This window comes from Balaenoptera acutorostrata, chromosome 12, assembly GCF_949987535.1.
Source record: "Balaenoptera acutorostrata chromosome 12, mBalAcu1.1, whole genome shotgun sequence".
Lineage (NCBI taxonomy): Eukaryota > Metazoa > Chordata > Mammalia > Artiodactyla > Balaenopteridae > Balaenoptera > Balaenoptera acutorostrata.
The window spans coordinates 64,504,966-64,531,368 of NC_080075.1; the positions used below are offsets into that span (position 1 = coordinate 64,504,966).

The 26,403-nt window shown below is 40.6% G+C and overlaps 1 protein-coding gene across 4 annotated transcripts in view; it reads right to left on the reverse strand.

Moving 5' to 3' along the window:
- VIT (vitrin) overlaps positions 1-18,403 on the reverse strand; it is a 132,027-nt gene extending 113,624 nt beyond the window's left edge. For all 4 annotated transcript variants that reach the window (XM_057558271.1, XM_007191414.3, XM_007191413.2 and 1 more), the window contains exon 1: positions 18,169-18,403. The gene's annotated coding sequence lies outside the window, so the exon portion shown is untranslated. The remainder of the gene's footprint in view (positions 1-18,168) is intronic.
- Positions 18,404-26,403: the final 8,000 nt, after the last annotated feature.

Sequence of the window (26,403 nt, forward strand, 5' to 3'; positions counted from 1 at the left end):
AAAATTCTCTAGAAGGAATCAATAGCAGAATAACTGAGGCAAAGAACGGATAAGTGACCTGGAAGGTAAAATAGTGGAAATAACTACCACATAGCAGAATAAAGAAAATAGAATGAAAAGAATTGAGGACAGTCTCAGAGACCTCTGGGACAACATTAAACGCACCAACATTCGAATTATAGGGGTCTCAGAAGAAGAAGAGAAAAAGAAAGGGATGGAGAAAATATTTGAAGAGATTATAGTTGAAAACTTCCCTAATATGGGAAAGGAAATAGTCAAGTCCAGGAAGCACAGAGTCCCATACAGGATAAATCCAAGGAAAAACACGCCAAGACACATATTAATCAAACTATCAAAAATTAAATACAAAGAAAAAATATTAAAAGCAGCAAGGGAAAAGCAAGAAATAACATACAAGGGAATCCTCATACAGTTAACAGCTGATCTTTCAGCAGAAACTCTGCAGTCCAGAAGGGTGTGGCAGGACATATTTAAAGTGATGAAAGGGAAAAACCTACAACCAAGATTACTCTACCCAGCAAGGATCTCCTTTAGATTCGATGGAGAAATTAAAACCTTTACAGATAAGCAAAACTAAGAGAATTCAGCATCACCAAACCAGCTTTACAACAAATGCCGAAGGAACTTCTCTAGGCAGGAAACACAAGAGAAGGAAAAGACCTACAAAAACAAACCCAAACAATTAAGAAAATGGTAATAGGAGCATACATATTGATAATTACCTTAAATGTAAATGGATTAAATCTTCCAACCAACAGACATAGACTGGCTAAATGGATACAAAAACAAGACCCGTATATATGCTGTCTACAAGAGACCCACTTCAGACCTAGGGACACATACAGACTGAAAGTGAGGGGATGGAAAAAGATATTCCATGCAAATGGAAATCAAAAGGAAGCTGGAGTAGCAATTCTCATATCAGACAAAATGGACTTTAAAATAAAGACTATTACAAGAGACAAAGAAGGACACTACATAATGATCAAGGGATCAATCCAAGAAGAAGATATAACAATTGTAAATCTTTATGTACCCAGCATAGGAGCACCTTAATACATAAGGCAAATGCTAACAGCCATACAAGGGGAAGTCAACAGTAACACAATCATAGTAGGGGACTTTAACACCCCACTTTCACCAATGGACAGATCATCCAAAACAAAAATAAATAAGGAAACACAAGCTTTAAATGACACATTAAACAAGATGGACTTAATTGATATTTATAGGACATTCCATCCAAAACTACAGAATACACTTTCTTCTCAAGTGCTCATGGAACATTCTCCAGGATAGATCATATCTTGGGTCACAAATCAAGCCTTGGTAAATTTTAGAAAATTGAAATCGTATCAAGTATCTTTTCCAAACACAATGCTATGAGACTAGATATCAATTACAGGAAAAAAACTGTAGAAAATACAAACACATGGAGGCTAAACAATACACTACTTAATAACCAAGAGATCACTGAAGAAATCAAAGAGGAAATCAAAAAATACCTAGAAACAAATGGCAATGAAAACACGATGACCCAAAACCTATGGGATGCAGCAAAAGCAGTTCAAAGAGGGAAGTTTATAGCAATACAATCCTACCTCAAGAAACAAGAACATCTCAAATAAACAACCTAACTTTACACCTAAAGCAATTAGAGAAAGAAGAACAAAAAAAACCCCCAAAGTTAGCAGAAGGAAAGCAATCATAAAGATCAGATCAGAAATAAATGAAAAAGAAATGAAGAAAATGATAGCAAAGCTCAATAAAACTAAAAGCTAGTTCTTTGAGAAGATAAACAAAATTGATAAACCATTAGCCAGACTCATAAAGGAAAAAATGGAAAAGACTCAGATCAATAGAATTAGAAATGAAAAAGGAGAAGTAACAACTGGAACTGCAGAAATACAAAGGCTCATGAGAGATTACTACAAGCAGCTTTATGCCAATAAAATGGACAACCTGGAAGAAATGGACAAATTCTTAGAAAAGCACAACCTTCCGAGACTGAACCAGGAAGAAATAGAAAATATAAACAGACCAATCACAAGCCCTGAAATTGAAACTGTGATTAAAAATCTTCCAGCAAACAAAAGCCCAGGAACAGATGGCTTCCCAGGCGAGTTCTATCAAACATTTAGAAAAGAGGTAACACCTATCCTTCTCAAACTCTTCCAAAATATAGCAGAGGGAGGAACACTCCCAAACTCATTCTACAAAGCCACCATCACCCTGATACGAAAACCAGACAAAGATGTCACAAAAAAAGAAAACTACAGGCCCATATCACTGATGAACATAGATGCAAAAGCCTCAACAAAATACTAGCAAACAGAATCCAACAGCACATTAAAAGGATCATACACCCTGATCAAGGGGGGTTTATCCCAGGAATGCAAGGATTCTTCAATATATACAAATCAATCAATATGATAAACCATATTAACAAATTGAAGGAGAAAAACCATATGATCATCTCAATAGGTGAGAAAGAACTTTCGACAAAATTCAACACCCATTTATGATAAACACCCTCCAGAAAATAGGCATAGAGGGAACTTACCTCAACATAATAAAGGCCATATATGACAAACCCACAACCAACATCGTCCTCAATGGTGAAAAACTGAAACCATTTCCACTAAGATCAGGAACAAGACAAGGTTGCCCACTCTCACCACTATTATTCAACATAGTTTTGGAAGTTTTAGCCACAGCAATCAGAGAAGAAAAAGAAAAGGAATCCAAATCGGAAAAGAAGAAGTAAAACTGTCACTGTTTGCAGATGACATGATGCTATACATAGAGAATCCTAAAGATGCTACCAGAAAACTACTAGAGCTAATCAATGAATTTGGTAAAGTAGCAGGATACAAAATTAATGTACAGAAATCACTTGCATTCCTGTACACTAATGATGAAAAATCTGAAAGAGAATTTAAGGAAACACTCCCATTTACCATTGCAACAAAAAGAATAAAATACGTAGGAATAAACCTACCTAAGGAGACAAAAGACCTGTATGCAGAAAACTATAAGACACTGATGAAAGAAATTAAAGATGATACAAACAGATGGAGAGATAGACCATGTTCTTGGATTGGAAGAATCAACATTGTGAAAATGACTCTACTACCCAAAGCAATCTACAGATTCAATGCAATCCCTATCAAACTACCACTGGCATTTTTCACAGAACTAGAACAAAATGTTTCACAATTTGTATGGAAACATAAAAGACCCCAAATAGCCAAAGCAATCTTGAGAAAGAAAAATGGAGCTGGAGGAATCAGGCTCCCAGACTTCAGACTCTACTACAAAGCTACAGTAATCAAGACAGTATGGTACTGGCACAAAAACAGAAATATAGATGAATGGAACAGGATAGAAAGCCCAGAGATAAACCCATGCACCTATGGTCAACTAATCTATGACAAAGGAGGCAAGGATACACAATGGAGAAAAGACAGTCTCTTCAATAAGTGGTGCTGGGCAAACTGGACAGCTACATGTAAAAGAATGAAATTAGAACACTCCCTAACACCATACACAAAAATAAACTCAAAATGGATTCAAGACCTAAATGTAAGGCCAGACACTATAAAACTCTTCGAGGAAAACATAGGCAGAACACTCTATGACATAAATCACAGCAAGATCCTTTTTGACCCACCTCCTAGAGAAATGGAAATAAAAACAAAAATAAACAAATGGGACCTAATGAAACTTAAAAGCTTTTGCACAGCAAAGGAAACCATAAACAAGACAAAAAGACAACCCTCAAATGGGAGAAAATATCTGCAAATGAAGCAGCTGAGAAAGGATTAATCTCCAAAATATACACACAGCTCAATATCAAAAAAACAAACAACCCAATCCAAAAATGGGCAGAAGACATAAATAGACATTTCTCCAAAGAAGATATACAGATTACCAACAAACACATGAAAGGATGCTCAACATCACTAATCGTTAGAGAAATGCAAATCAAAACTACAATGAGGTATCACCTCACACCAGTCAGAATGGCCATTATCAAAAAGTCTACAAACAATAAATGCTGGAGAGGGTGTGGAGAAAAGGAAACCCTCTTGCCCTGTTGGTGGGAATGTAAATTGATACAGCCAGAATGGAGAACAGTATCGAGGTTCCTTAAAAAACTAAACATAGAACTGCCATATCACCTAGCAATCCCACTGCTGGGCATATACCCGGAGAAAACCATAGTTCAAAAAGAGTCATGTACCACAGTGTTCACTGCAGCTCTATTTACAATAACCAGGACATGGAAGCAGCCTAAGTGTCCATCGACAGATGAATGGCTAAAGAAGATGTGGCACATATATACAATGGAATATTACTCAGCCATAAAAAGAAACGAAATTGAATTATTTGTAGTGAGCTGGATGGACCTAGAGTGTGTCATACAGGGTGAAGCAAGTCAGAAGGAGAAAAACAAATGCCGTATGCTAACACATATATATGGCATCAAAAAAAAAAAAGGTTCTGAAGAACCTAATTGCAGGACAGGAGTAAAGACGCAGATGTAGAGAATGGACTTGAGGACACGGGGAGGGGGAAGGGTAAGCTGGGACGAAGTGAGAGTGGCATGGACATATATACACTACCAAATGTAAAATAGATAGCTAATGGGAAGCAGCCACATAGCACAGGGAAATCAGCTCGGTGCTTTTTGACCACCTAGAGGACTGGGATAGGGAGGGTGGGAGAGAGATAGAAGAGGGAGTGGATATGGGGATATATGTATACATACAGCTGATTCACTTTTTGATACAGCAGAAACTAACACACTATTGTAAAGCAATTATACTCCAATAAAGATGTTAAAAATTTTTTTTAAAAAGAAGTTCATAGTCACTGAAAAAAAAAAAAACTTTATACAGATCATATTCCTCTGGGCTCAGCCCATAACACTGCATTTCCTGTTGCCATGACATCAGTGGTCACTATTACAATCCCCAGGATTCTGTGAAGGAGAGAGAGAGAGTGAGCCAGAGAGGACAGTAGTTTTTCTTTCTTATTTCCCTTCTTTTTCCACTTCTTTCCTTCTTTTATCTCAGAGAAACGCCAAAAGAAAAGTGCAAGCCAAACAGGCAAGAAAAGCAGGGGAAATCTTTACCTTTTCTCAATATGTTGGCTCCTAAGGATGCACCAGGCTCCTTGAAGATGTTCCCTGAGTCAAGGCATCTGGACCGAACACTCTTGGTTGCCTAAGCAGAGCACCAGCTTCCCTGCTTCCTTCTTTATAACACAACCCAACTTGGTAAATGGAATAAATGTAGCCAGAGGGCTTAAAGGAAGCTGGTCCATCCCCAGCTCCTGGGGAGGATCCCAGTTCCAAGTCTATGCCAAGGATGGTTTTATATATATATATATATATATATATATATATATATGTGTGTGTGTGTGTGTGTGTGTATGTGTGTATATATATATATATATATATATATATATAGTCCCCCTTGCTGCTGATTGCTTCAGGGCCGCAGGCTTGAGCCCATCATCAGAGGGCTCTCTTCAGTTGATCGTGACTATTCAAGGGTGGGCTGTGTCCCAAGATGTATCAGACAGACAGGAAGGAAGAACTTTAATCGTATGCTTTTCAGGGTGAGGTCGCCTCTCTTGTTGGAAATGAACAAGGGACCAGGTTGTTCCAGGTATGCTGGCAGCCATATTGTGACCATGGGGCAAGTTAGGCTGAGGAAAAAGCCAGCACATAAAGGAGGAAGGCAGCCAGTTGAATCAGAGAAATGGAGCTGGATCTCTGATTGTCTTGTGCCTAGAGGCTGGGCCTACCTCTGGACCACCTATTGTGTGAGATAAAATTTCCCTGTCATTTGGGCTTGCCGCTGAAAGATTATTCCTGACTGCTGTCTAACTCACTGTGCCTGTCCATACAGTGAATTCAACTAGGGAAGACTGTAATGATATAAGTTTATATCAGAATCTGCAGAGTGTTTTCTCAACAGTTCTCTCGTCCAGACCACCTAAGATCCTCTTGAGGCAGTAGATAGACATTATTATTCCTGTAACTCAGAGCAGTGAAGTGACTTGCCTAAGGTCTCATGGCTCAGATCTTCTCTATTTTAATCTTGTGCTCTTTTTACTATATCAAGTTCCTCACGTGACTGTTACTGTAAATTCTGAGCTATACCACAATTTATTATATAATATTATTATAAAATTAAAATTCCACTCATTTGTATAGTGTCTTTCACTTTTAAAAGACTGGTTACATCTATGCTTTAATCTCACAAGACCCCTGAAGTAAGCGGTTCAGATATTATAGTCAGATGCAGAAATAACAATCGCTGAAATTAAGAGACTCAGCTGGTCAAAAGCCTATGATCTGGAAAACAAAAAACAAAAAAACAAAAAAACCTAGGCCAATCAAGATCTTTCTTGGGATTTTGCAATTAGGACCTTGAAAACTGGGAGCCAAGCTGAAGGTAGGGAGAGATGGAGAAGAGAAAGCAAGTGGCCCTGGGAGAATCAGGGAGAGGAGTTGCTTATTTCCTGGCCACATCCCAGGTCCCATTTCCAGTCTGAAGGAGGCCCAGCTGGACTCAGTCTCTGGTGCATAACAGAGTAAAAGGTTTTTCGGGCCCTGTTACTCCAGCCAGTTTGAATTGGTTGCTGTTCCTTGAGGCTTTGATCAAAACGCTTTTCACGTTTGTTGTTTAATTACGTCCTATTTCCCTGAAATGATTGGGAGGGAAATGAAGGCACGTAAAATGAAAAGGCCATGTGTGCTTGTCTTTTGGTAGCCTCGAAGCAGGGGTCTCCAGAGAGGCCTTATCCAACTCTGGAGCCAGGCTCTAGGTAGAAGCGTATCAAAGAATCCCAAGAACTGTGGTAGCCACTGAGAAAGAAGAACACAGCCTGCATGCCTGGGGTGCTCTGGGAGGAAAAATGAGAGAGGGAGACCTTGGAATCACGCCGTCAGAAAGTCCCTGTGGGGCTTCCCTGGTGGCGCGGTGGTTGAGAGTCTGCCTGCCAATGCAGGGGACACGGGTTCGAGCCCTGGTCCAGGAGGATCCCACATGCCGCGGAGCAATTGGGCCCGTGAGCCACAACTACTGAGCCTGCGCGTCTGGAGCCTGTGCTCCGCAACAAGAGAGGCCATGATAGTGAGAGGCCCGCGCATCGCGATGAAGAGTGGCCCCCGCTTGCCGCCAACTAGAGAAAGCCCTCGTACAGAAACGAAGACCCAACACAGCCAAAATAAATAAATAAATCAATTAATTAAAAAAAAAAAGAAGCAAGAGATTGTTCAAAAAACTGAGAATGGCCAGTGTGTCTATATCTTTAAAAAAAAAAAAAGTCCCTGTGGACTTCACGATATAGTTATGACCATGCTTCACAACCAGGGCTGATTTTAACCCCTCAGGAAAGATTCGTCAATATTTGAAGACATGTTTGGTTGTTACAACTTGGAGCAGGGGATGCTGTTGGCATCTAGTGGGTAGAGCCAGGGATGCTGCTAAACATCCCACAGCACACAGGACAGCCCCCCACAATGAAGAATTATCCAGCCCGACGTGCCAATAGTGCCAGGGTTGAGAAACTCTGGTTTAGGAGGGTGTTTGTTTTTCGGTGTATGTATCAGAATCTTATGCTTGTTGATGTTCCAATCTAGGAATTTACCATAAATATTTATTAAGTACTTGCTTTTGATGACTAAAGTGTGTACTACTAAGGTTCTCTATCTCCAGGCTCATTTTTGATCACTGCATCACTCAGGGCAAATCCTGAAGCAAAGATACTCACTCCTGGGCAGTTGGGTGGATTAAAAAGAGCTTATGCGTGTGTTCGATGACTGATATATGCCCATGCCATTAGATTCATTGATCCAAGTGGCATGTTTCTACATGTCACAAAACCAAAAAGAGAAAGCCTTTTCTGGTGCATGTGTTTCAGACCATCATTTTGTACCTCGTTAAGAGTCTGACATATGGTAATGCTTACCCCACATCCACAAAAGCTTCAACCAATAGTGATCTCTAGTGAGACTGCAAACAGTAATTACGTTTCTGAAGTGGTAGTTTAGATCTTATATTGCCAGTGGGAAAAAACACTAGTTTGCAGACATGCACCCAGATGAGCTCTAAAGAACTCCTTCCAAGAGTTATTTATCCTGTGTAATGGAAGCAGGGCACGAAGGGCAGTAGATCTGGGGGAAGGGCAGAGGATCTCAGGAAAAGACGAGGTGGACAATGGCTGCTCCTCTTACTTACTCTGGACACTGTTCTCGGTTTCAAAGATTCTCCTGGAGGAAGCTTTGAAAGATAGTTTCTCTCATCAGAAGCTTCTTTACCTAATGTGTTTGACACTGTGGATTAGCCCTCCCTCCTCCCAGTGAGTTTTCTCCCTTGGGCTTTGAGGTTTGTGGTTGCCAAGGGGCCGTCCACTGTGATCTGGAGCTGGCTATTTGGTTCAGTCCAACTGCGGTCCCCAGAGCCTTGACTGTCCCGAACACTGTGTGCTTTTTGGTCTGTCTTCAATTTTGAGGCCCAGAAAAACATTTTCGAGTCTGGCACAGCCTTCCAGCTGAGGTAGGAAGGAAGATGAGGGTGTGTCTGCAGGATCCATAGTATCTTCCTGTCTGCCTCTGGGTAAAGAGTGGGTTCGTCTCAGATGACAGGGTTTTAGGTCTCCTCGTGCTGCTGTGAGGCAGGCGTGGGGCTGCGGGTCAGAGTGCATTCCTGAATGCCAGCAACCAGAGGCTTGGGGAGAGCGGAGGGGGTCGAGGAGGGCCGTGACCGCCGCTGAGCTGTTGAGGGCTGTGGAGGATTAAGTCCCAGAAATTAGAGGGGACCAGCAGAAAGAGAGGCATTTAGAAGCAGGCGACCCAGCTTTCCAAAGGGAGCCGTGAAGCCTCATGCTCCAGAGGCCCTCTCGGACCTTTCCGGCTCTTCCGGAGCCTTTGAGCCCTCCTGACAGTCGTGGCAGAGCTGTCTAGTGGCCTGTTACACGAGATGGGATTGGTCCTTTGTTCCTCTTCATGGAAAGTTTTAGAAGTTTAGAGTCCTATAATAATATTGTTTGTTGAATGCTCACCATATGCTACACACTGCACATGTTGTGATCTTATTTATCATGGTGATCCTATCAGGTAAGTACTATTGTGCCCATTTTTCAGGGTACGAAATGGAGGCTCAGAGAACTTTAGGAAGCTGTCCAACTTCAGTAAGCTGTAAGTAAGTTATGGCATGAACATGTAGCAGAACCAGAATGTCATTCCAGGCCTCAAACATTTAACCCCACTCACTACCCCATTTTACTCTAAAGATGGTTTCACCTTCGTTTTTGTCTTGATGCATCTATCCTAGGCTTTTTGAAATACTCTGTTGACGATAGTTTAGATGTACACCGTGAAATACATACTTTGTGTGATAAAATTGTCTTAGCTATAAAGATTAAGAGATTTTTTTGTTTAAGAGTCATATTTGGGCCTGAACTCACACACGGCTTTCTCTCTCTCATAAATGTTATTTAGGGTAAAGTGATGCACCAGCCATATTTTTAAGTTTAACCAGACATAACACACCCATCTAAATAAACATCTGAGAGTATTGTAATTGGCTTTGTAATGGGATGTTAAAATGGGATGATCCTTTGTCTTAGTTTCAGCTGAGACTAAGAGCTAACTACTTCCATGTTCTGAAGTGGTCTCCTTGAGGCTCCTCTCACCATTGCCTGAAGTGGGTGGGAGTGGGGAGACCACCGGCCCCCCTTCTGCGTCTGGGGAGGGAGAGGAGGAGGGAAAATGCCAACAACTTTTCCTAAAGAAACTCTGCCTTCTGATCTCCAACTACCCTCTCGGCTCCTACAACCACTTATGTTGTCTGGAAGAATGCAGATGGCTGGGGATCCTGGTTCTTGGTTACTTCCTTTGGAAGTCCAACTTGGATGCCTGGTGACCCCAGTTGAAAAGACTGAGTAGTTGCATCCCTTGGGCTTGAGGGCATTGTGCACTGGTGTCTGACTCCTGATTAGGACAGGAGAGGGAACAGCTCGTGACAAACAAGACTAGCTGTGTGAGAGTCAGCCTGAGGTTGCGTTAGCTCCTGCCCAAGCCGGGTGCAAGGAGAGCTCAGGAGGTGGCAGCAGAAAGCCACTGGAGGTCGATTGCCAGCTGCTCAGGGGCTGAGGATGGAACCGTAAGCCCCCAGCCAGAGCAGATTCATATGTAGTGACATCTGGGACCTGCAGTTGAGGGGTCCCCAGCAAAGTCGGGGGCATCTCTGAAGAGCCCATGGAAGTGCTTCCATGGGGACAAGAAACAGCTGTACATGCCTGCCAAGCCCAGGGAACCTGGATGCCAGCTCAGAACAGTACCAACCAGTAAGGACCTCTGTCACCTTTGTCTTTCCTCTCTGCACACTCTTCAACTCTGGACATGAAGAAACTACCATTAGCAGCCAAGCGGAAGGGTGATAAAGGTGCAAAAGCAGAGAAAGAGAATGAAGTCATGCCCCTTCCATTGCAGAAAGCAAGCCTGGGGGTGGGGGATGAAACTGTGAATGCCATTTTCAAGATTTTAAGTATTGCCTAAGTATTACCTCCACATTAATGACTGAACTGAGATTGTTTGGGGCTGTAATGTGAGCACGCTCTTTTAAAAAACTCCGAGCGTGATCTGCAATATTAAGGGACCTACTCAGATTTCATCCAGGGCAGAAGCAGGAACTGCCCACAGGTAGTGTGTGAGTGGGCACTGGCGGCATTTGGGGAAAATCCGGGAGCGTTAGGATGGTGGCCTCTGTGTCTGCTTTCCAAAGGACACCCTGGATTTCACCTCCTGTCTTCCTCACTCAGCCTGCTCCCAAGCATGGTCCAACCTCAGGGCCTTTGCATTTGCTTTTCCCCTATTATCCACATAGGTTGCTCCCTGGCTTCCTTCACCTTTCTCTAGGTTTAAATGTCCCTTTATCAGACATTTATCTAACTACACAATGCAAATCATCACCCCTCTGTCCAGCCCCCTTATCCTACTTTCTTAAGTTTTTCATAGCCCATATCACCACCAGACCTAGACCTCTTACATGCATTTGTTTATTGTGTGGTCCCAGATTGGCAGCTCTAGGAGAATGGAGACTATCTTGTTCACTGTTCTTCTGAAGCACATGGAATTGTGGATGACACATGGCTGTGGCCCAATGAATATTTGTTTTGCTATCATTGTCTATCTCTGCTTCCCCAGACCCCTTTTACTGTTCAGAGTACAGATCTACTCACTATGTTATAAAAGTGAATCCAGTCCGGGCAAGTTGACGTGTACCTTTATATCAAAAGCATGCTTTTCTCTATCTGGGATACAAAGGAGCCCAGAGGAGGGAATTCACTTCTCATTGAGATGTCAGTGAACTGATCTCTTGGAAACTATACATTGGGTTCCCCCAAAGGAATAGATTTTCTTTTTCTTTTTGTTTCTGAGAAGAAAAAATGCAGACATAATTCCTTCTCACTAGAGCCCGAAGGGTGATTTTTATGAATCTTTACCACATGTCCGCACAAACTTTAGCCTTTCTCTCACTGAGGGAAAGAATTTGAGCAATTTTTACTAGAGTCTTGTCAATGCAGAGGGCTTTATCAGGGAAAGTGATTTTCTGAAGTAGTCTGAGTCATAAGGAAGTAGAATTCTTTCTGTGACTTGTTGCCAATTTAACCCTAGAATGAAGATAAAGGATACCTTTTGGGGACTGGCTACTCAAAGAACTTGACAATGAAGTCTGCTCCTTGGCCTTCCCCCTGAGAGTCAGGTCTTCCCAACACATCTGCAAAGTGATTCTGAAGTCAGGAAGTTACTCAAGAATGACAGAAATAAAAACCCTCTCTTCCTAACAGCCTTCTGTGGCTTCCATGCCTCCACACGCTTCCGTCAGTATTCCCGGGGAGTCTATACTTACAAGGAGGAATGAATTTCTTAGAAATTTGACTTGGCTTGAAAACAGTATTTTTAGGGATGGCGAAGATTCATTTGATGCAGTGATAGAAAAACCAGGACCATGTGTAATTGTTGCCTGGCAGGTTAAGAATATGAGCTCTGAAGCTAGACTGCTTGGGTTTGAAGTTGAGCTCCATCACTTACTGGCTGTGTGACCTTGGACAACTTACTTCTCAGTGTCTCAAGTTTTCTCATCTGTATAATGGGAATCACCAATAACCACCCATCTCCTATGGTAGCTGTTAGGATTAAATGAGTTAATATGTGAAAAAGAGCTTAGAATAGTGCCTAGCACATAAGACTAACTCTGTAAGTGTTGGCAGTATTTATTATTGTTGTTTTTGGGGTCATGATTACTGTCATCATCATTGTTCTCATAACCATCCTCTTGCAAAACATGGCCCATTTAGACTTTAGGACTTGGCAGAGGTAAAGCCACCAGTCGAATCTCTTTCAGTAAGGTTCTGCCAGGATTAGCCGTGGCTTGATTTTAGGATTCTTGGTGAAGGAACCACATGGCTTTATGACTATCACTGGGCTAAATTCTCCTAGGGCCCCAGAAAGGAAGCAATTCTGTAGTTTTGTTCCTGCCTTCTCTGCTCAGAGACTTTTAGGGATCTTTGGCCCATTCTCATGGAAATCTTCTAGATGATTGTGGGACACTTGACTCAATCGGATGGCTAAGGAATGATGTCTAGCATTCTTAAAAAGAATTGAAAAAAGCATCTTGCAAAGTGATAATGAAGCAGAAATGGGCCTAAATATTTGTTTTTAATTATAAGACCAGAATCAAACACAAACGACAAAATATTTTCTAAGCTGAATCTAAACAAATGAATTTTTGTTTTGCTTTGTTTCAAGACCCTGGCCTGTGAATTTGACTCAGGAAGGATTCTGGCATCTGTCATCTTAGTTCACCTTTCTCCCTCAGGGTATAAGCACTAGAGGAATGCGGCAGTGGATTCCAGTCACATCTGCCCTGCGAGAGATTTGCCTTTTGCAGGTTGCCACACGATGTGCCGATTTTATGGGTCTCAACTCAGAGCATCGGCTGATGCCTGCTCCTTGCACTTCCCAGGCAGCCCTGAGCATTTCCGATAGGCGGTCTCTCGGGATTTCTTTAAGGTTTGCAGTCTGTTGGAGTGGAAAAGTTTTCTAGTTGGTTAAAAACAAACTCTGAATCCAGTATCCACAACTGTTTGTTTCATGGTAACCATAGGAAAATGCAATCAACAAAACTGAAATAGTCTTTGCTCTATTGTGAATGCGATTTTGGCCCTTCACCTCCTGGTCTGTAAACAGGAATTCACCTAGATGATCTCAGACTGACTTAAGTTTGTTTGTGTGGGCTTCCCTGGTGGCGCAGTGGTTAAGAATCTGCCTGCCAATGCAGGGGACACGGGTTTGAGCCCTGGTCCAGGAAGATCCCACATGCCGCGGAGCAACTAAGCCCATGCACCACAACTACTGAGCCTGCGCTCTAGAGCCCGTGAACCACAGCTACTGAGCCTGCGTGCTACAACTACTGAAGCCTGGGCGCCTAGAGCCTGTGCTCCGCAACAAAGACAAGCCACTGCAATGAGAAGCCCGCTCACTGCAACAAAGAGTAGCCCCTGCTCGCTGCAACTAGAGAAAGCCTGCGTGCAGCAGTGAAGACCCAACACAGCCAAAAATAAATAAATACATAAATAAATTTATTAAAAAAAATTGTGTGTGTATTTTTTTAATTAAAATTTCCATTTGGTTCTTTTTTTTTTTTTAAACTACACTATGACCACATTTTTAAATTTATTTATTTATTTTGGCTGTGTTGGGTCTTCGTTGCTGTGTGCGGGCTTTCTCTAGTTGCAGCAAGCGGGGTCTACTCTTCATTGCAGTGCGCAGGCTTCTCATTGCGGTGACTTCTCTTGCTGCAGAGCACGGGCTCTAGGCGCATGGGCTTCAGTAGTTGCAGCATGTGGGCTCAGTAGTTGTGGCTCACGGGCTCTAGAGCACAGGCTTAGTAGTTGTGGCACATGGGCTTAGTTACTCCGTGGCATGTGGGATCTTCCCGGACCAGGGATCGAACCCGTGTTCCCTGCACTGGCAGGCGGATTCTCAACCACTGCGCCACCAGGGAAGCCCTCCATTTGGTTCTTTATTAATGTTTTCTATCTCTTTGTTGAATTTCTCCTTTTGTTTTCCTGATTTGGTTAGATTATTTATCTGTATTTTCTTATAGCTCTCTGAGCATCTTTAGAATTATTTTGAATTCTTTGTCAGGCAGTTCATGTATCTGCATTTCTTTGGGGTCAGTTACTGGAGGTTTACTGTGTTTCTTTGGTGGCAGCGTGTTTCTCTGATTCTTCATGATGCCCGTAGCCTTGTGTGGATGTCAGTGCATTTGAAGAAGCAGTCACCTCTTTCAGACTTCATGGACTGACTTCTGTAAGGAAAGGCCTTTGCCTGTGGGAGGGGGCACACTGGAGCGTATTGTGACCCGGGTCGAGTGGGCCAGGGCCCCACGTATGGGGCTTGTGTTGCCTCCAGGTCCAAGGGGATGTGATAGCTTGACAGCTCAGGCCACAGCGTCAGCAGCACTGTGCTCCCTGGAGAGCGCAGCGGGGGATCCATAGTGGCTGCAAGGGCTGTTGGGGTCCTCAGTGGCGCCTCCAGTGGCTAGAGACCAGGGCAGGCAGTACTGGTGGCCGGAGCTGGGGGTGTGCATGCACTGGGCTGCGGGACCAACTGCAGGTGCGTGTCCAGTGGCAGGGCCAGTTGCAGACACACATGTAGGGGCGAGGGCCAGGGTCAGCAGCAAGGGCTGGGGCCACCTTAGGGCACATTAGCAGCTGCGGGGCCCCTGGCTGTCAGCGGGCACTCCTGTCACTGCAGGGTCTCATCTTGGGCTGTGCACAGCAGTGGAGTCTGGCGAGGGGAGTTGGGGTGCAGGTGCGCAGCTGGGGAGGCTAGTTGCAGGGGAGCCCAGTGGTGCAGGCCAGTGTAGGAGTCAGGCCCTGGCCCTCTGTGTGCACTCCTGGGCCTTAATGAAAATTTAAGAACTGGCACTGCCAGAGAGCCATTTCTGTGGCAGCCTAGATTGGCCCTGGTCTGTCGCTTCTTTCTCGCCCCGTTCTCTGCACGAGCAGAAGCTGCTCACTGCCGCTTGCACAGGGAACTTTCATGTCTGTGAAAACTAGCAAACTCCCTTTGCACTTCTCTCTCTCACTGTATGTGTGTTCAGGGTGCAAGGAATTTCACCACCTTCTGCAAACCACAGGGAGACGCATGTTCAGGCAACCAGAGGGGAACCTTTAGGGTTTCTCAAAATACAGGCATTACAGAAGATGCCTCTCTTGGCTTTAATATTTGCTGAAATATCGATTAGTTCAGATCCTCTGGATGAAGAGATGGCAACACATTTCTAATAATTATATTAATATCACATAGTTGCAAATATCTATTTGTTTACTACATCCAAAGAGTTAATGTTTAAAAGTTTGAAGAAGATTGCAAATGATTTGTTTCACAGCTGATCTGAGTTCTTCATTCCAATCCCATACGTTAAAAAATTACTTGCTAACGTTTGGTACTGACAGTTGTACCAGGTACAAGTTGAAGCTTTTTGGCACAACTCTATAAGGTAACCACTAATAATAGACCCTTTTTACAGATGAGAAAACTGAGGCCCAGAGGGTTTACAAAATTTGCCAAAGTTAACACATCTAAGAAGTGGCAGAGCCTCCTGCCTGACAAGCCCCCATAGGATCCATAAGCATAGGAGGGCCACTTGGCCTTGCCTTAAATTTAGATATTTGACATGAGGTTATACTGTCCTAGAAATATACCAGAGAACTAAAAGAAGTCTGTCATACAACTTGAACCAAACTGTCCTCAGTACACTATGGATAGATATATGTAAATGTACATGCACACATATATATGTATACACACATAATTATATTTCATTAACATAAAATTATGTTACTAAGTCTTTAGTTAGGTAGACATAAACATTTTAAATATACCATAGGTTCCATAACCCAGTTTTGATTTTGTAGTATACGGAGAGTCTCAACAGTGAAATTGGCCTGGCCGTGTCTTAACACTGAAGATGTTTCAGTGCATAGAACCATAGGATTAGGAGGGAAACTTAGAGACTATTTTGTCCAACTTCTTCATTTCATTTGTGAGGAAATGGAGACACAGAGAACATTGAGTAACCTCCCCAAGGTCACACAGCTAGAACGCCCTCCCAGTGACAGAGCCGTGTGCTCTGCACCTGCTGCTCTTGATACCTGGCTCATGCTTCCAAACTAGCAAGGAGAGGACAAGTCGCACACGTGGGCATGTGTCATGGGAACATCCTGGAGGCCACGAAACATTTATTTTACAACCAATGATTCCTTCCCATGCGGTCTTTTTTTTTTTTTTTTTTTTTGAATATGTGGGAAAATTGATTCAATTTTTTTTAGAACTTTTCACATTTCAAAACCCTTTTAAAACTGAGAATCGATATTGTACCTCATGACCATCCTGGGAGGGGGGTGTATGCAGGCATTGCTATTTCTATTTTTCAGATGGGGAAACAGAAGTCAAAAACTGTTACACAACTTTTCCAAGGTAACACAACTAGGTAGTGGCAGAGCTGTGACTGAAATTTAGGGTTCCTGGCTTGGGACATGGCACTGAACTGCACTGCTTTCCTGTATACAGTATGTCTTACAGGAATTACAGATGGGAACAGCACAAGCATTTTTGTTCTCCTGATGCTATTCATAAACCATTCTCAAACCCAGTGTATTTTCTCTGAAAGAAACTATTCTTCATGTGATCAGCAACTTGGCAAAAAAGATAATTAGATCTTCTGAATGCTATTCATAAAGTAAACACTATGTCAGAATAGATATTAAGCGTTTCCAAAGTTCCTAACGTATTTCCTTTCAGTGGTGCGGTGTAAGATATATTTAAATGAAGCTTAGTCTGGGAAACCAGCATATTGCAATTAAAAATGCAGCCCTTGTAGTCTTGCAATTCTTTGTCTAAAGCCTTTTACAAAAGAGGGTATTTTAATTCAATAAATAAAAGACAGGAAAAAAAAAAAAAGAGAAGCACTTCCAGCTCTCCTATGGGCGGCGTAGCTTTCAGTTCACACACAGAGCAGAGAAAATACACAAACAAATAGTATTTGATCTTGCCTTGCTGCAGGCTATTTTCATCTTTCAAGAGACCAACGGAAAAACAACCTCAGAACGTTACCACCAAAATTTCCAAATTTATTGCAACACAACGTAATGGCAAAATGCTATTTTCTTAGTGCTCACATTTTTGAATAACCACCATGGCCAAGAATGCCTGGTTTTATATTTACAATAAACCCAAAGAAAATCTTGAATTCCCCTCTCGATTTGGGGATGGCAAAGATGCGGTAGGTTGTTCAGAGCAAACCATCGAGTCTAATTATTCAGTCTTATCCTCTCTGTTTAACCTGAGCTTGAGGCATTTATTTCACGTTTATGCTGGTTTAACACAAATCATTTTTAAAAGAGATTTCGTATCCTGTTTCCCTGTGCAAAGTTGGGCTACAGTAGTGACTTAACAATGCCAGCCCTTTCTTGGGCTTATCAGTTTAAGAAGCATTCAACCTAAGAAAACACTTCCAGTGTAAACAAGATACAGAATTGCACATCTAGCCACATTCCTCTGAGATCTGTCTGAATAGAGAGAAGTATAGATCTACATTAAATAATTTCTCTTTTAATTTAGTATTAACATGCCCATATCCTTTTCTCCTACGTTGTGATAAGCAATTCATTCTGTTGCTACTGTATTCCATGTAGGAAGTAAAGTATAAAAAAGGGCAAGACTTAAACGTCCTTTAAAGCTCTGCACAAGCATTATACTTTTCAACTTATTTTAACCATAATTAAGTTGGTTTAAAAGATACAGTGAAAGTCTTATTCTAATCTTATCTCAGCACAATTTATTTATAGTTGATATATATATATTAGTTGTTTTCAAGGATGTCAACTACCACCCACTCCCATCTCACTTCTCCTGAAACTGAAATTTGTACAGACTGATTACTTGGTCAAGGGATGTATTCTAGTTTCTTAATGATAAATACCTTTTCGTCTTTTCATAACAAGGAATGGAAATCAAACTATCTACTTAGCTTAGCAATTCATCAGACATACCTTGTTTGAAGAAAGCAATTTTTTTTCAAAAATTTTCCACCACAGAGAATGGATATCCTTTTTTCCTTAAGCTTTTCTGCATCACAGATCCCATCCAAATTATTCTAAAGAAGAAATAAGAAGAGGTCCAAGCACCTTTTCTCTTCTGAGAGGAGCTAATCAAACATTCCCATCAACCTCTCAGCACTTTGAAAAGCACATTTTACACCACACACACACACATGCACACACACACTCATACACACACACACACTGCTTCTCACACTGGTTTTAGTGCTGAATTAGGCGGTACTCTTTCAAATTTCCACGCCCACTTTTTTTTTTTTTTTTTTGGTGTGGGGGGCGGTTAAGGATTTCTAAATATTCTTTTCTAGCCCAAAGCACACCTTTTCAGTCAGCAAATTCTACAATTAGAAATTCTAAAAAGTAGCAGAGAAGCACCTAGATAAAATGGAAAATTTTAAGTATACTTTAAAATTGACTTAAGCAGGGCAATTAAATTTTCTTTTTCAAATGTTAGCAAACAGCTGGATTAAACTGCATAAAGAAAGAAAACTGTGCAAACATTACTGAGCTGATTCTACTGGACTCTCATTTTTGGAGTAAAAATAATTTTCCTACATGTTAAAGCTATTTTTTGGTTTAATTTGCTTCGGTCCTTTCTACATTTTGGCAAGTTTAATGAAATGACTGTAGTCTATGCTGCTGGGAACAGGACACAAGATAATGACAGTGGGAAGTAAAACCTGACTCATGTTTCAAAAACACAAATGATGGATAGCTCACATAATAAGTGAAACCTACCGGATTTTATTTACTTACATATTAGTGTCATCAATTAAATTGAAGGGATTCAGACCCAAAACATACATTAGCCTATCACAGCATCTTAAAAACAGACCATAAAAAAGTACATCTGGCACTCCTTGAGATTCAAATGTTTATCAGTATGACAGCTCCTTCTCTTCAGCAGGGTGGGAGGGAGCACAGAGTCGGTCCACTGCCTGCTGGGGACTGTGCACTCACACAGCCCAGCCCGAGGAGGAAAATCTTCCTTACTAGCATAGCAGCCTGGGGATTGCTCCTTATTTAAGATTATGGTTTGAAGCTTTTTCCCTCCACTTGGTTCTGCATTTAAATAATTTCTCAATCCTGTTTCTTCCTCCACAAAGTCCTGAGCCTAGGTCCATTGGTGGTAAGGATGATACTGCCACATGGAGGATGGCCTGTCCCACCCTTTGAGTCTGGGAAGGTTTGGATGAAATGGCAGCCCAAACATAATTAATAATTTTATTATTAATGTTAATAATAATAATGCTAATTGCCATTTATGAAATACTTATGCTGGGAATGGTGGTAAGCCTTCTACATATATCAACTCATTTAATACTTAGAAGAACCTAGAGGGGTCAGTACTATTACTTCCATACTACAGATAAGAGAACTGAGGCTCAAAGAGATTAAGCGACTTTCCCAGGGTCAGCCAGCTGGAAAGGCAAGAACTGGTGTTCAAATTCAAGGCTGTCTGACTCTGAGGCAATGTGCTATGTTAGGGTTTAGAGCGTCTTTTCTTTCGTTAGTTTAATTTGTTTTCTTATGGTGAATAAGGCAGAATCAAATATAAACGTACTGAAAGCGTATGAAGAGATGCTCAAAGCGAAATGCAAATCGAAAAGCAATAATGTTTGCGGTGATGAAAAGTTTTCGAAATACATAATTATGCTTGCATACCACTATGGATGTAACTAATGCTAATGAATTAATTAACTGAAAAATGGTTAAAATGGCAAAATTTTTGTCATACATATTTACCACAATAAAAAATAATATTGAGAGAGAGAGAGAGAGAAATTCTCCTTTAAAATAAGCAATGAAATATCACTTTTTTTACATTGATTAAATAATTTTAATTAATTAATTTTAAAATATCTCTAAGAGCTCAGGAAATTCTTTTAATTTCCTTGAAATTCAGTTCTCTCACTTTTTTTAATTTCAATTTTTAATTTATTTTTAATTATTTATATTTTAAAAAATAATTTTTATTGGAGTATAGTTGATTTACAATGTGTTCAGATGTACAGCAAAGTGAATCAGTTATATATATACATATATCCACTCTTTCTTAGATTCTTTTCCCATATAGACCATTATAGAGTAGTGAGTAGAGTTCCCTGTGCTGTACGGTAGGCCCTTATTAGTTATCTGTACATAGTAGTGTGTATGTCAATCCCAATCTCCCAATTTATCCCTCCCCTCCCCTTCCCCTCTGGTGACCATAAGTTTGTTTTTTACATCTGTGACTCTATTTCTGTTTTGTGAATAAGTTCATCTGTACCATTTTTTGATTAAAAAATTGTTTTTATTATTATTTTTTAAATATTTATTTATTTACTTGGTTGTGCCGGGTCTTAGTTGCTATGTGTGGGTTCATTAGTTGTGACATGCGAACTCTTAGTTGCAGTATGCATGTAGGATCTAGTTCCCTGGCCAGGGATCAAACCCAGGCCCCCTGCATTGGGAACATGGAGTCCTAGCCACTGCGCCACCAGGGAAGTCCCTGTACCATTTTCTTAGATTCCGTATATAAGCTATATCATATAATATTTGTCTTTCTCTGTCTGACTTACCTTAACTCAGTATGACAATCTCTAGGTCCATCCATGTTGCTGCAAATGGCATTATTTCATTCTTTTTTATGGCTGAGTAATATTCCACTGTATATATCTACCATATCTTCTTTATCCATTCCTCTGTCAGTGGACATTTAGGTTGCTTCCATTTCCTGGCTATTGTAAATAGTGCTGCAATGAACATTGGGGTGCATGTATCATTTTGAATTATGGTTTTCTGCAGAGATAGGCTCAGAAGTGGGATTGCTGGGTCATATGGTAGTTCTATTTTTAGTTATTTAAGGAAGCTCCATACTGTTCTCCATAGTGGCTGTACCAATTTACATTCCCACCAACAGTAAACAAAGGTTCCCTTTTCTCCACACCCTCTCCAGCATTTATTGTTTGTAGATTTTTTGATGATGGCCATTCTGACCGGTGTGAGGTGATACCTCATTGTAGTTTTGATTTGCATTTCTCTGATAATTAGTGATGTTGAGCATCTTTTCATGTGCTTTTTGGCCATCTGTATGTCTTCTTTGGAGAAATGTCTATTTAGATCTTCCACCCATTTGAAATATCACTTTTCATCAGATTGGCTGGAATTGCAAAGCTGGAAAATGCCCATGGCAGACATATGGTGGCCCTGATGGGCTGCTGGTGGTGTGGACAAATGGGGTTATTCTAGAGAACCATGCAGAAGTACTTAGTCACATTACATGTGTACCCTAGGACCTATGAAACTCCTTGTGGGATAGCCTTTGGTGAGCTTCTTGTGCAGGGCCATGAGAAATCCATCCCTAGAAAATTAAGAGTTAAGTGTGGGAGATGCACAGTATGAAATATTATGCAGCAGCTAGAAGCAAAGAACCAGATGCAGGGTTTGAACAATGATCCCACACCAGATCACCTAGGTTTGACTGTTAGTTTTGGCACCTGCCATTTGGCAAGTAACCTAACTTCTCTGTTTCTTAGTTTCTTCTTCTGTAAAATGGGAAAAAATAATAAAACTGGTATCACTGAGTTATGACAATTAAAGAAATTAATACTTGTAAAGTTCTTGGAATCTTGCCTCATGTGAAACAAAAACACTACTGCATGTGTTTTTTAAATAAATAAAATGTACAGCAACACTACTGTATTCATTTTCTATTGCTATGTAATAAATTACCACAAATTTAGTTTCTTAAAACAGCACTCATTTATTATCTTGTAGTTTTGTAGGTTAGAAATTCAGGCATGGTGTGACTGAGTTCTCTGCTCAGGGTCTCACAAGGCTGAAATCAAAGTGTTGGTGGGACTGGGTTCTTATCTAGAAGCTCTGGGAGAGAATCCACCAAATCAGGTTGTTGGCAGAACTCAGTTTATTGCAGTTGTAGGACTGAGGTTGCTATTTTCTTGCTGGCTGTCAGCCAGGGGCTGCTCTTAACCCCTAGAGGTCACCCCACTCCTCATCACATGGCTGCTTTCATCCTTAAACCAGTCATGGTGTGTTGAATCGTTTTCATGCTTGGGTTTTTTCTCTGACTTCCTCTTTTGCAAGAAGCCAGAGACAGCTGCTTTTAAAGGGCTCATGTGATTAGGTTAGGCCCACTGGGATAATCTTCTTATCTTAATGTCAACTGATTAGTAACTATAATTATATCCACAATATTGCTTTGCCATGTAACATAACATCATCATGCACCAGGGGCAAAGATCGTGGGGGCCATCTTAGCATTCTGCCTATCACAACTATTGATCTTAAAAACGTTATTCTGAGTAAAAGTAAGAAACAGGATGAGAAAACCAATACAATACTGGGATGGTTAATTGTATGTGTCAGCTTGACTGGGTGCCCAGATATTAGGTTAAACATTATTTCTGGGTGTGTCTGTGAGGGTGCTTCTGGATGAGATTAGCATTTGAATCAGAAGACTGAGTAAAGTAGAGTGCCCTCCCCAATGTGGGTGGGCCTCATTCAATTCATTGAAGGCCTGACTAGAATAAAAGGCTGAGTAAGAAAGAATTCTTTCTCTCAGCCTCTGTCTTCAAGTTGGGACATTGGTCTTCTCCTACCTTTGGACTTGGACTTGGACTTGGACTGAACTATATCATCAGCTCTCCAGGGTCTTGAGTTTGCTGACTGCGGATCTTGGACTTCTCAGCCTTCAAAAATCACCTTAGCCAATCTCTTATTGTATATCTCTATCTATATCTATATATCTATATCTATATCTTTATTTCTCTCTCTGTGTTTACCTCCTATTGGTTCTATTTCTCTGGAGAACCCAGACTATTACAAATGGAATTATGAAAATTAACATATATACACCTAAAACAACAATATACATTTTGCAGGAGCATGTGAGTATATATATAAGTGAATATATACTCACCAGACCCTTGGTACTTCAGAGACTTGTACTGGCTGTTCCCAAGGGCTTCTCTTGCATATCTGCATGGCTCACATGCTCACCTTCTTCACATCTTTATTCAAATGTCACCTCCTGAGTAAGGCCTTGCTTGGCCAACCTGTTTAAAATAGCCCTACTTCCCAACATTTCTACTTCCTCTTCTTTGTTTTATTTTCCCCATAGTATTTTTTATCCTTTAATAATATTTACTACTTAATTTTTCATTGTGCATCCCTCACTGGAAGGTAGGTTCCCAGAAGGCAGTTAATTTTTTTCTTTTTTAAATTCTGTTTTGGTCACTGATGTATTCCTATCCCTTTGAACTGACACATAATAGGCATACATACAATAAGTATTAACTAAATGAATGATTACAAATACATTAGAATGCTTGCCTGTGGGGAAAGGGAATGGGAGTGGAGAATTGGGATAAAATGGAATAAAAAAACATAAAAGGAAAAGTCCTGGAGCCTTGTGTGGACCAGTGATGACGATGCTGAGACTGACTCAACACTCCGCTCCCAAGCCTGGCAGCAAAACCATACTTACAAAATAGTCAAGTTGGTAGCTTCCGTGAAATCTTTGAGATTCTTTAACTAAAACAAGATCACAGCTTCCTGGTAAGTGTCCTTGAGCTTGCTGCTTGGCATTAACTGAATTTCTAGATTATTTCCAGTTGAGAACAGAAACTGTGATGTTCAGTGTTTCCTGCATTACTACTTGAGATTCTGTTTGCTTGTAAATCACTTATGGTTGCTTGAAAGCATCAGTTCTTTCCTCAATGACTATTTGTCACTACATAAACTTAGTGTCTCAGTCTTGTACTGTGTCCAGTATAAAAACTCAAATCTCTTTTAGAACATTCTCTATTGAAAGTTTTTATTATTGTCATAAACACTGAACTTGGTGACTCTTTAAAATACTGCCTCATTTTTTTTTTCACTCCAGAGATAAAACTCAGAGATATCAATGCATTCTTCATATCACAGATCCATTATTTTATGTGACTTTTAAAAATGCAGGATGGCAATTTAAGAGTCTAAGTAATGAGATAGCCTTTTCAGACACTTCTGATACTTTTACTGCATGCAGGTATAAAACACAAGAGTTACACTTTTCATAACACAAGCTCACTGAAATGTCTAAGGCTATATCATGTTTGATGCTACACCAATTTTTCATAGAAATATGATTTGCCTTGAACTCATTTACAGCAGTTTGGGGACTTTATCTCCCTGCACTTTGGTAGAAGCTTATTGCAACCAGATGTTATTTCAGTTTCCTGGACACCGTTGAATATCACTGCTTAGTACACATGTTTTGAGTAGTGTAGGTGTGAATGGAAAATTTGCTGACATAATTAACTCTTGTTACATTTATGTTATCCCTATCTGCCAGAAGCAAAGAGGTTATTACAAGGAAAACATGTTTTTCAAAAAATTGAAGGAGCCAAACTGGGAGCATGAATAACCTACAAATGGTAGACTATAGGAAGTCAAAAGAGATTTTGCCAAAGAATGTAAAAGCCTCCAAAACTAGAAAGAAGAGTTCTTAAGAATAAATCAGAGGGAAAATTGATTAGAGATTAGATAGGAGTTATTGATTATGATTCAAAAGGTAAACTTAATGGTGCACAGGAGATAGTGAACCAATAGAATTCATATTCTTCCTCAGGCTATTTAAAAAAAACGATGTTAGGAAGATTACTACTCCCAAATGCCTCCCTGAAAGAAATGAGCTGGAACCACTGTATCAAATATTGGACAACACCCACAATATTCTAGGCCAAACTGACAAAAAATAAATGCAGATAAATCACTGTGATTGCAATAGCATAAAAGAGATTCAAAGACCTAAAGAATAGTATTGGGAACTGGAGGCCATAACGTAGATCCTAGCATTAAAAAAGGCTGCTGGTCTGGCAGATTAGCAAAATACAAAAGTACCTTATTCAAAACAAGGGCTCAAAATGGTTGGCAAGAGATTATAGGCGTTATATCTCCCTTTTATGCCAAGTAAGCAAATGGAATCTAAAATAAAGGATTGGTTCAGTGAACACTCGTCAGCTGGGGCTCTGCTGATCTAAGCTGTGTTGTGCTGTGCTGTACAGATCTGCTTCTCATTATAGGCCTGTGTTTGACTATGTATTTATTTGGGTGCCCATGCTGCAGGGCAACAGCTGTACAGGGGAAGAGTTTCTTCTCATGGCAATGGCAAAGTCATAAGTGGGCAATAGAAAATATGTGAGGGCTGTTAAGATTTAGTCTTAGAACTGGCACACTGTCATTTCTTTTTAGCCATTTAATTGGCCAAAACAGTGACTAACCCCAGAGTCCAGGGGCAGGGAATGAGACTCTGACAATAGAAAGGCTATGGCAAGGGTGGATGAAGAGAGGTGTGAAGATTTTTATAGTTAATACACTGGCGTATTTTATCAGCGTCCATGTTTGCCATTGTGTCTTTCTTCCCATACCTTCTGCCTGGATTCGGATTTCTTCTTGCTGATAAAAATGTTCAAGAAAATAAGAACTGATGGATACTTTAACATGATATATATACCTTAGTCCTAAAATCCATCATCTTAAAGGGGAAACTCTAGAGGCATTTCCACTAAGATCAGAAACTCAGCAAGGATACCTACTATCTCTACTACTATTCAGTATTGTACTAGAGATGTTAGCCAATGCAATTCAACAAGAGAAATCTATTAAAAGTAAAAGAATTAGTAAATAAAGAGTAACACTATCTCTATTTACCAACATAGAAATTTATATAGGGGGGTGTGTGTGTGTGTCTTAGCTTTGCTTGCTGAGAATGCCTAGAGGCAATGAAGCCCCATGACAAATGAGCACATATAGAACAAAAGCTTTGTTTCTAAATATCATTCTTCAATAAACAAAATCAGATACACTCAGAAAGCATGTGATTTTAGGGCTGGGGATGGGAAAATACAAGATGTACCTGGCCCATTTTGGAGCTAGTGAGAAAAACGATGGTAACAAGTCAAAAGAATACAGGAGCCAACTTGAAGAAGCTCTCAATGGCCAAATCTGGGCAATTTGAACAACAAATCAAGTAATGATATTAATGAATTAAAACACATATAATAAAGGAATCATATTTGGGTTTGTACATAAATAAATAAATGGGGGAGAGGAACCATTTTTCTTTAGAAAAGAATTCCAACTAATGAATGAAGAAAGAATGATGGAAATAGAAAATTACTGTTC